Source organism: Dromiciops gliroides, chromosome 6 (assembly GCF_019393635.1).
Source record: "Dromiciops gliroides isolate mDroGli1 chromosome 6, mDroGli1.pri, whole genome shotgun sequence".
NCBI lineage: Eukaryota > Metazoa > Chordata > Mammalia > Microbiotheria > Microbiotheriidae > Dromiciops > Dromiciops gliroides.
In genome coordinates this window covers 278,805,596-278,815,474 of record NC_057866.1, presented here as the reverse complement: position 1 = coordinate 278,815,474, position 9,879 = coordinate 278,805,596, and the positions used below count along the sequence as shown (strand labels likewise).

The window sequence follows — 9,879 nt, the reverse complement described above, 5'->3', positions numbered from 1 at the left end:
ATTCATCCTGTGTTTGGCCTTTTGAAGGACAGTTTCCATGGCAGTGCCATGCTCCTAGGTAAGCAGATGATTCTGATTTGCTGCCTTACTTAATGTCAATACTCAGCAAAGAACTAAACAAAGTTATCCACATGATTCCATCTGTCATGGAATCCTCTTTGATCCCAACAGATGGATGGGAGACAACTTTGTTCTAAAGGAGCAATTTTTAAAAATGCTTTTGAGGTCATCTAGCTTTAGAGGAGAAAACTATCTTTAGCACTTAAAAATCCCATTAAGTTTTACACACTCAGAGAAATCCTTCTATTTTCTTGCTCTTCCACTTGGATGTTTTATTCATTTCCCAGAGTACATATGTCCAAGAGCTTTTGTAATATCTTGCAGAAAAACCATAGCAACTTTATTATTATATTCCAAGGTATTGTAACACTCTTTATTGAACTTGAGGAAGTGAAGGCTGTTCTCCTGGTAGAAAGGATTACATTTAAAAGCTATAGGGAGATAATAAATTTTGACAGTAAAGTAAGGGCACCCAATAAAGACAAGTCCATGTGCAAATGATGGACTTTGCAATAGGGAGCTGTCAGTAGAGCAACTGCTACATGCAGGCCTTCTGATATTAAAAAGAGAAGAAGAAAAGTGAGTGGAAAACTCCTGGGCACTGCATTATGCTCACATGCTCCTTGTGTGTATCTTCTAGACTAACAGAAGAATGAGTCTGACTAACCTTTAAAACCTAGTCTTAATTGGGAAACTTAGAGATTTCCATGGAAGAATTAAGCATCATTATTATAGTCCTGGGAGGGCAGCTAATCATTCAACCATGACTCTCTTCCCTGGGGGTGTACTGGTAGATATTTTAACAATTGACTTTTTAAATAAATACATAAACTAATTAATTAATCAATAAAACAATGAATGAATAAGTAAATAAATGAAAAAGAAGTATGTAGTACACATGTTTAAATTTAATTTCTATCATTAACATTTCCTCCATCACTTTCTCACATCTAACATTCAACAAAAAAGCAAATCAAGACCTGATTTCAGGCATCTGCTGATTTCTGAGGTGTATATGCTTACAATGAAAATTTAACTATCATCTCTCCTATCTCATTTCAAGATGGCTCTAGTACATCTCTGCCTCTTCCTAACTTTCAACTTGGCAGGTGTCATTATATACAATGAATCCTCACAACTTCCTGAAAAAAGTTCTTTCTCAGTGTCCTTAATTATTCTCCAAGTAAAAAATAACCCCTTTTTAAATTTGACTGTAAAGCCCATTATTTTTGCTAAGCCGTATTTCAAAGCTTGATATGAATGAATTATAGACTTTATAACTAGAAGGAAACTCAGAAGCCGTTAGTCAAACATCTATTTTACATGTGAAGAAACTGAGGGTCTAGGAGGTTGAGTGACTTGCTCAAGGGCATGCAAATTGCCAGCATGCCTTCTGACCTCAGAGCCAGGGCTCTTTTCCACTTTCCTTCCCAATCTAGCAGTTAACTGCAGGAAGTCTTGTAGAGTAAATGAAAGTGTTAAATGTATACCTACCCTGAAACCACATTGGGGTAGAGACTAGTACCATATCATAACACATTTGGAAACATCTCACTAGGCAATGCCTTCCTACTGCCTTGTGTCAGTAGTATAACCAGCTACACAATAACTCACTGAATATCAGTGCAGGGCATTTCTAAGGAATCTACATTAGATAAAATAAAATCAGTTACTAAAATTTGAAGAGGGAAAAGTTGAAGCCCCTGGAGTCACTGAAAAATCCTCAATTATTGCATCCTCAAGAAATTCTAGAAAATAGCCAATCAGAAAACACAAAGGCACTGATGTCTTCATTGATTTTGAAAAGGAAATGGGCATCCCCAGTTTGGAATTCTGAAAGGACCTTTTTGAGTTTGGTGGCATTAATGCAACTGAACCAAAAGCCGAGTACCAAAGCAGGGTCATCTCAAAAGCTGGCATTGGCTCTAACCATCAGGAATGAATTTATCTTCCCACAGTGTTTAATGGAAGGCTTAAAAATGTTGTAAGATGGGGCAGCTAGGTGGTGCAGTGGATAAAGCACTGGCCCTGGATTCAGGAGGACCTGAATTCAAATTCGGCTTCAGACACGTGACACTTACTAGCTGTGTGACCCTGGGCAAGTCACTTAACCCCAATTGCCTCACCAAAAAAAAAAAAAAATGTGTAAGACCTACACTCAACAGATCATGCTGCAATCATTTCTGAGCTAAAACAGAGAAGAGGAAAAAATACAGCTACCTACAAACATTCCTAAGGATAGACATCTAGTACCACCATCTCAGAGCCAATATGAGCAAGCTACTAAAGATTGGTAGGAAGGCATTGGAAGATGACATGAATATGAAGCTGATACTTATGGTAGGTAATTTGAATGTCATATCACCATATTAAAGGCAATAAAATTGAAGCATAAAGCATGGAACTCAGAAAACCAAAAAATATACAAAGGTTCCTTTAATCAACAATTGAAAACAAATGGCAAAAGATCAAGATGATGCAAAGATTCAAGATAGTGATTCAAAATCAATTTAAAGCTTGGTTGCAGAAGCTTTAGAATTAAATAATTCAGAGGTGGGAGCAACTTCCCTTCCCCTAAAGAAAGAAGATAAGGAAAATTGGGGGTCATCGATGTCGTTGAAAGACGTCCCAACAAGTAACAATGCATATAGGATCATGGGATGGAAGATGACAAAGTCCCAGTGTACCAATTTCCAGTAGACTCCAATGTTTCCTGTAAAAGTCAAATAATGACCTGTATTGTAGCCAGACTATATTGCCCACACTGCTCCAGACCTAATATTTATCTGTACAAAAACCTAAGACCAATGTTTTTAGCCTCTACAAAGTACTCGATTTCTAAGCCATATTAAATGAAATGATTTTTTTTTCATTCACAAATCATGTGAGAAGAGATTGGGGGTACCTATCTTCCCTGTTGTCCCATTAGCTACTGCAGTACTACTGAAGATGAGTTCAGCTACCCTACAGAGGATGAGCTCCATTTTGCCTACAACTGTGTAATAGTGCACAGAATATAAAAAAGACAAGAATTCTAGGAAAACAGGAACTGTTACCAGGACCATTGCTGTCTGGATCATATTGAAAAAGATATGAAGATGATGATAATTCTCACACCTTTAGGATGATTTCAGATGGCCAGCTTGCCTCCCTTCCCCCACCCAACTATTCTTTGAGAATGATGTCCCTGTTGTTTTTCAGCCTTCATTTCCAAAGAGGACCTTCTTTTACAGAGAAGGAAGCTAAGATTCAGAAAGTTTAAATGGCTTGCTTACTATCACTAGTCAGTGGCAAAGAAAGATTCAAATTCAAACCTTCTGATTTCAGTTTTGAAGATTCTAATTCCTAAGATATGAAGCCCTATTTCCCCAGGTTCCTTAAAAGCCATTAGCTGACAATTGTCCTTACATAGGACTTTTATTTAGAAGGTGGAGGACTCTCAGAGATCGTTGGTCCAAGACCCTACTTTGACAAAGGAGGGGTGAAAGCCATTCTAATAGAAGGCTGTATTTTCAAACGGGGCCCTAATTTGGAGGGTGCCTGAGTTATGTTGCAGACAACATAGCCAGGTTTCTCATCTCATGGAGTGCCATTTTTATTTTTGAACATCTCAAGAGTCAGGACACTGCTCTGCAAGAATCATTGCAGGAGAAGAATGTTACAGTCTGGCATGTAAGTGGAATTCACCATCCCTCAAATACCACCAAGAATTCTAACCTCAGCACCCAGGGATAAATGGCATGTGCTTGTTTCTATAAAACATCAAATTAAGATCAAGCAAAGGCTCGTTGCAATTATATTTTCAATTTCAATGCAAGAGTGGAAACTGATTGAGCAGATTAATTCCCTAATCTTTAATCTCAATAGATATGGAGACAAATAGCATAATGTGTCCCAATTCTCAGTCCTCTCTTCTCTCATTTACAGCCCATGCTCTGAAGGAAGACCTGACATTTAGCACTTGCAATTACCATATAAAACATGATTATGGCAAACAGGAGACACTTCAGTTTAGATCCTTCCATCATAAAGCTGACCTGTTTAGTCCAATAAAAGGAAAATGTGTCCTGGGAAAGCAGCTCCTTCAGAAGCACTTTACTGCGGCTTCATTGTTTAATTTATAACTTGATAATTTAGTTTCTTCTTCTTTGATCCCATCCTCCCAGTCAGGCACAGAAGAGATCCCTGACCAATGCTCTCCTGAGAATTTCCAGCTACCACCCAGGTCTTCCCTGCACACTCTGACAGTCTGTCCACCTGTATGGAAAACCTTTCTGAACAATGCAACCTCCAAAACAAGAAAACAAAGTCCCCCCAGTCCCAGGAAAGATAGAATTTGGGGAAATGACTACATGCTGACTAGTAACAGGAAACCAAATAAGACATGAATATTTATTTCCATTTTGTCCAACTCTTTGTGACCCCATCTGGGTTTTTTTAGCAAAGGTACTGGAGTGGTTTGCCATTTCCTTCTCCAGCTCATTAAGAGAGATGAGGAAACTGAGGCAAAAAGGGGAGGTGACTTGCCCAGGGTCACACAGCCAGTGTCTGAGACTGGATTTGAACTCATGAAGATGAGTCAGCCTGATTCTAAGCCCAGTGCTATCTAAGCCCTTAGCTATCCAAGATACGTCGAACTTCATTACCAATCAGGCTCACACCCTCCAAGGGAGGAATCAATGAAGTCTGTTCCCAGATTTCACTGAGAGTTTTTAGGGATGTCTGAATATCTCAGAAATGATTCCAAGTTAAACATCCAAGCCGATCTCTCATTTGAACACTAATTTCAGCCTTTTGGTTTTTCTCTTTGACCTAAACTCAACTTTGATTCTTCTATCTGGCTTCATAGATGGAGGCCATCCCCCCTTAAAACACCTCAGCTGAGTCATAAGGTAAAGAGAAAGATGGACACTGCATAGTTTACTATATTCCTCTGGGAAATTCCACATAGGTAGGAGTTTGGGCATGGTTTGCAGCTTTCTTCCCACCTTATCAAGTGGTATATTTGTAAGGTGCATCAGTAAGCTGAGTGTGTGTATGTGTGTGTGTGTGTGTGTGTGTGTGTGTGTGTACACCTCTATAGACCCATGTATTGTGTAGGAAAATATGAATGTATATGTAGTGCATTATCCTCACACTGACTGTCTCATCCACCCGAGGTCAAAGTCTTCCACCAAAGAGAGATTTTTTCTGGCAATGACAAGATCTCTCTGTGAAAGGTGTGAATTCTTTGTCCTGTCCTCTATTACTCCATTGAAAACACACTGGGGGGGGGGGGGACAGGGTGGATAGGTGGTGCAGTGGATAAAGGGCTGGCCCTGGATTCAGGAGGACCTGAGTTCAAATCTAGCCTCAGACACTTGACACTTACTAGCTGTGTGACCTCAGGTAAGTCACTTAACCCTCATTGCCTTGTAAAACAAACAAACAGATGAATTAATTAATGAATACATAAATAAATAAATAAAATCAATAAATGAATGAATGCATAATTTTTTTTAAAAGGAAAGAAAAGAGGGGCAGCTAGGTGGCGCAGTGGATAGAGCACTGGCCTTGGATTCAAATTCGGCCTCAGACACTTAACAATTACTAGCTGTGTGACCCTAGGCAAGTCACTTAACCCCAATTGCCTCACAAAAAAAGAAAGAAAGAAAGAAAGAAAGAAAGAAAGAAAGAAAGAAAGAAAGAAAGAAAGAAAGAAAGAAAGAAAGAAAGAAAGGAAGGAAGGAAGAAAGGAAGAAAAGAAAACATTGAATTGGAGAGAGAGAGAGAGAGAGAGAGAGAAAGAGAGAGAGAGCTGAATCCCAGGGCCTCTGATACGGCAATGGTGGAGCTGGAGAATCAGACAGATAGAAAAAGTCAAGTGGGGCACACAAGGACTTAGCTCTATGTACTGGGACTGATGTGGGATGAAATTAGAGTCAAATTGAGCATGAATTATCCCAAAAGAATTACAAGACTCAGTGACTCAGTTTCCCAAGTTTTATTGCAATACTGTGGGTCACCACAGGGAGAGAACCATAATAGTGGAAAGGTATCTCTCAAATAGTTAAAGAAAAGACAGTTATATTTATAGTATAGATAAATTGATTATCAGTCTCATTATAATAATCTCCACCTTAGGGAGGTACAGAGGAGGGCTTATCCTAATTTGGAGTTCCTGGGGTCCTAAACCAATCCCTGAGAAGGGTACCTTTTTCTATGGAGGTGTGTTTTTGGGGTTTACACTTCATAAGGTGACTCTGGGGACAAATTTGGCCTTTTCTTCGCATGTCTCTTTCTGATTCCCATGCTTAGTTTCAAAACATCTATATCATTTATTTCTACTCTAAATTTCTATAGCCTGTCAATGTATCATTGTTATAATCTTAGGCCTTTATGGCCTAGTTCCCTCTGTTCCTGTTATAGGTATTGATTACTTTGGGTAAGAGAACTTAGCATCCTGACTTGTAAGTTATCCATTAACTGGGGTCTGAATCCCTCTTAGAGCTCATATCTGAACTAGAGCTTGGGTCTTAGGTTTTTCTATCAACCCCTTTTTGCTTCCTACATCAGGACAACTTCTCCCAGTTAGTAGCATGTTTTCTGGACCAACAGAGGGACTGTAGGAGTTAGCCAAAGTCCTCCTAGGTGAGACAGACCTTTCTCTGAAATCCTGCCTCAGACATTTACTGTGTGACCCTGAGTAATTCACTTAACTGTGTTTGCCTCAGTTTCCTCTTCTTTAAAATGGGGATAATGAAAGCTCCTTCTGAAGGTTGTTATGAGAATCAAATGGTATAAATAAAATACTTTACAAACCTTAAAATTCTTTTTTTTCTTTCTGTTTAGAATTTTATTTTCCAAAATATATGTAAAAACAAATTTTGACATCAATTTTTTAAAACTTTGTGTTCCAACTTCTCTTCCTCCCTCCCTTCCCACCCCCCCACCCTCAAGAACTCAAGCAATTCAACATAAATTATATATGAGTAGTCATGGAAAACATTCCCACATTAGCTAGGTTGTGAAAAAAACAGTCAAAAAACAAAACTTCAGATTAAGGAATTGTCAAAGAAAAAAAAATGTGTTTCAATCTTTTTTCAGATACCATCAGTTCTTTCTCTATAGATGAACTACAATTTTCATAAGTCCTTCAGGGTTATATTGGATCATTGCCTTGCTGAAAATAACCACATGCTTCCCAGCAGATCATCTTACACTATTGCTGTTATTTTGTATACAGTACATTTCTCTCTGCTTCAGTTCATGTAGGTCTTTCCAGACTTTTCTGATAGTATCCTGTTCATCATAATTTTTATATAGTACCTTAAATTTGACAAAGAATTTTCTTCACAATAGCCCAGCAAAGTAGGTACCATACATTTTGCCATTATGGTCAATCTTCATAAATATTTCCCTCTATCCTATTCCCTTCCCATGATATTTACTCTATTTTCTATCATTTTTTACCCTATTCCTCCTCAAAAGTGTTTTACTTCTGACTGCCCCCTCCCCTGCTCTGCCTTCCCTTCTTTCACCCTTTCCTCCTTATCCTCTTCTCCTCCTGCTTTCCTGTAGGGTTAGATTACTCCTCCTAAATGGGTGTGTATGTTATTCCCTCCTTGATCCCACTCTGATGAGATTAAGGTCTTTGAGCTAATTCTGTGTTCTAAATTTTTCTTCCTCCCTCCCTCCTTAACTCTCCCTATGAAATCAAGCAATTCAATATGTCATATATGTGCAGTTATGCAAAATATCTTCACAAACCTTAAAATTATATATAAATGCCAGTTATTGTTATCATCGTTATTATTTCAGAACCTAGTATTAACTCCCTACTATGATGAGGCATCAAAGAAAAAAAAAACATAAAGGGGTAGAATAACGACTCCCTGATTAGAAAACACTTTTATCAGAACAATTCTTTTAGATCATACAAATGGCATTATCTCTGTTTTACAGATGAGGATCAGAGAGAGTCAATGACTTGCCCAGCATGGGTAACACAGGAAAGAAGGAGAGTCCAGAGGATCAAACTTGTCTTGGGGTTTTGGAGTCCCCTGCAAGAGACACCCACCTGCATTGGCAGAGACTCCCCAAGGAACAAAGGACAATGCTGTGAATGCTTAAACCACAAAGCACAAGAAGCCTTCAGGCAAAAGGAAATGTCGCCAAAGCTGGCTGATTAGAGAAGATGCCAAGATTGCATGACCAAGCTGATTGCTGCAATCAGGAGACCTTTGAAGTCTCCCTGAAAAGACATCTTGTGTTTTTTTTTTCTTGCTGGGCTCCTAGCATGTAGGCGCGCTGGCTGGGCTCTCTTAATGCAATCCTGTAGTGATCCCCTGAGGTACCCTTCGGGATAACCTTAAAGGTCACAATGGCTGGGTGACCCAGATCGCTATGACTCCCCAGTTCCCAGACATTATCCTGTCAGCCCAAGATAAGACCATTATCATGTTTACCAGAGATGAAACAAACTATGGGATCCCCCAATGTGCCCTCAGGGGTCACTCACATTTTGTTAGTGATGTGGTTATTTCCTCTGATGGCCAGTTTTCACTCTGGGTCTCCTGGGATGGCACACTAAGATTGTGGGATCTTACAACTGTCACTACCACCAGATGCTTTGTTGGCCACACCAAGGATATGCTGACTGTAGCCTTCTCTTCAGACAACTGCCAGATTGTCTCTGGTTCCCAGGGTAAGACTATCAAGCTGTGGAACACCCTGGGTGTCTGTAAATACACTGTGCAGGATGAGAGCCATTTAGAGTGGGTGTCCTGTGTCCGTTTTTCACCCAATAGCAGCAGCCCTATCATTGTCTCCTGTGGCTGGGATAAGATGGTCAAGGTCTGGAACTTGGCCAACTGCAAACTAAAAACAAATCATATTGGCCACACAGACTACCCAAACACAGTTACAGTTTCTCTGTGCCCCTGGAGGCAAGGATGATCAAGCCATGCTGTGGGACCTCAGTGAGGGTAAACCCCTCTATACTTTGGATGTGATGATATAAGCAATGCCCTTTACTTCAGCCCCAATCGCTCCTGGCTCTGTGCTGCCACTAGGCCCAGTATCCAGACCTGGGACCTAGAGGGTCAAATCATTGTGGATGAGCTTCAGCACCAGCAGCAAGGCTGAGCCTCCCAGTGTACTTCCTTAGCCCGGTCTGCTGATGACCAGACTCTATTTACTGGTTACACACACAACTTGGCATGGGTATGGCAAGTGACCATTGGCATTCCATAAAAGGGCCAACTATGATCAGATTTTGAAATAAAGACCTTCATTTCTGCCTTTTGAAAAAAAAGAAAGGCAAAGACATCTGATGGAAGAGTCATGGGGTGAGGAGCATGGCGAGGAGGCTCTTTATTTGGTGAGCTAAAGCTCTCCTATGGCAGCTAGCCCTGAGGTCAGGAGGACCTAAGTTCAAATCCAGCCTCAGATACTTACTAGCGGTGTGACCCTGACCAAGTCTCTTCACCCTGTTTGCCTCACTTTCTTCATCTGTAAAATGAGCTGAAGAAGGAAATGGCAGACCACTCCAGTCTCTTTGCCAAGAAAACCCCAAATGGGGCCACAAAGAGTTGGCTACAACTAAATACCAACAACAAAACATATTTAACACAAGATGGTGGGAGTTGTGCTCAATTTTGATCCATATCAGTAACACAGTTAAGGAGTGGCAGTCAGCATACATGAAGATGGCTGAAGGGCAGCAGAGGGGGGGAGGACTTTAAGAATCCAAAAGGTATCCAAATGACTCTTTTCAGAAGGCCTAGACTCATCCACAGAAGGCCAAAGGACCACAAAGCCTCAAAAGTTGGGTTCTTC

The 9,879-nt window shown here is 40.1% G+C and overlaps 1 pseudogene; it reads left to right on the top strand.

Annotated features, from left to right (window-relative positions):
* Positions 1 to 2,331: 2,331 nt before the first annotated feature.
* Positions 2,332 to 9,294, top strand: LOC122732323 (annotated as a pseudogene).
* Positions 9,295 to 9,879: the final 585 nt, after the last annotated feature.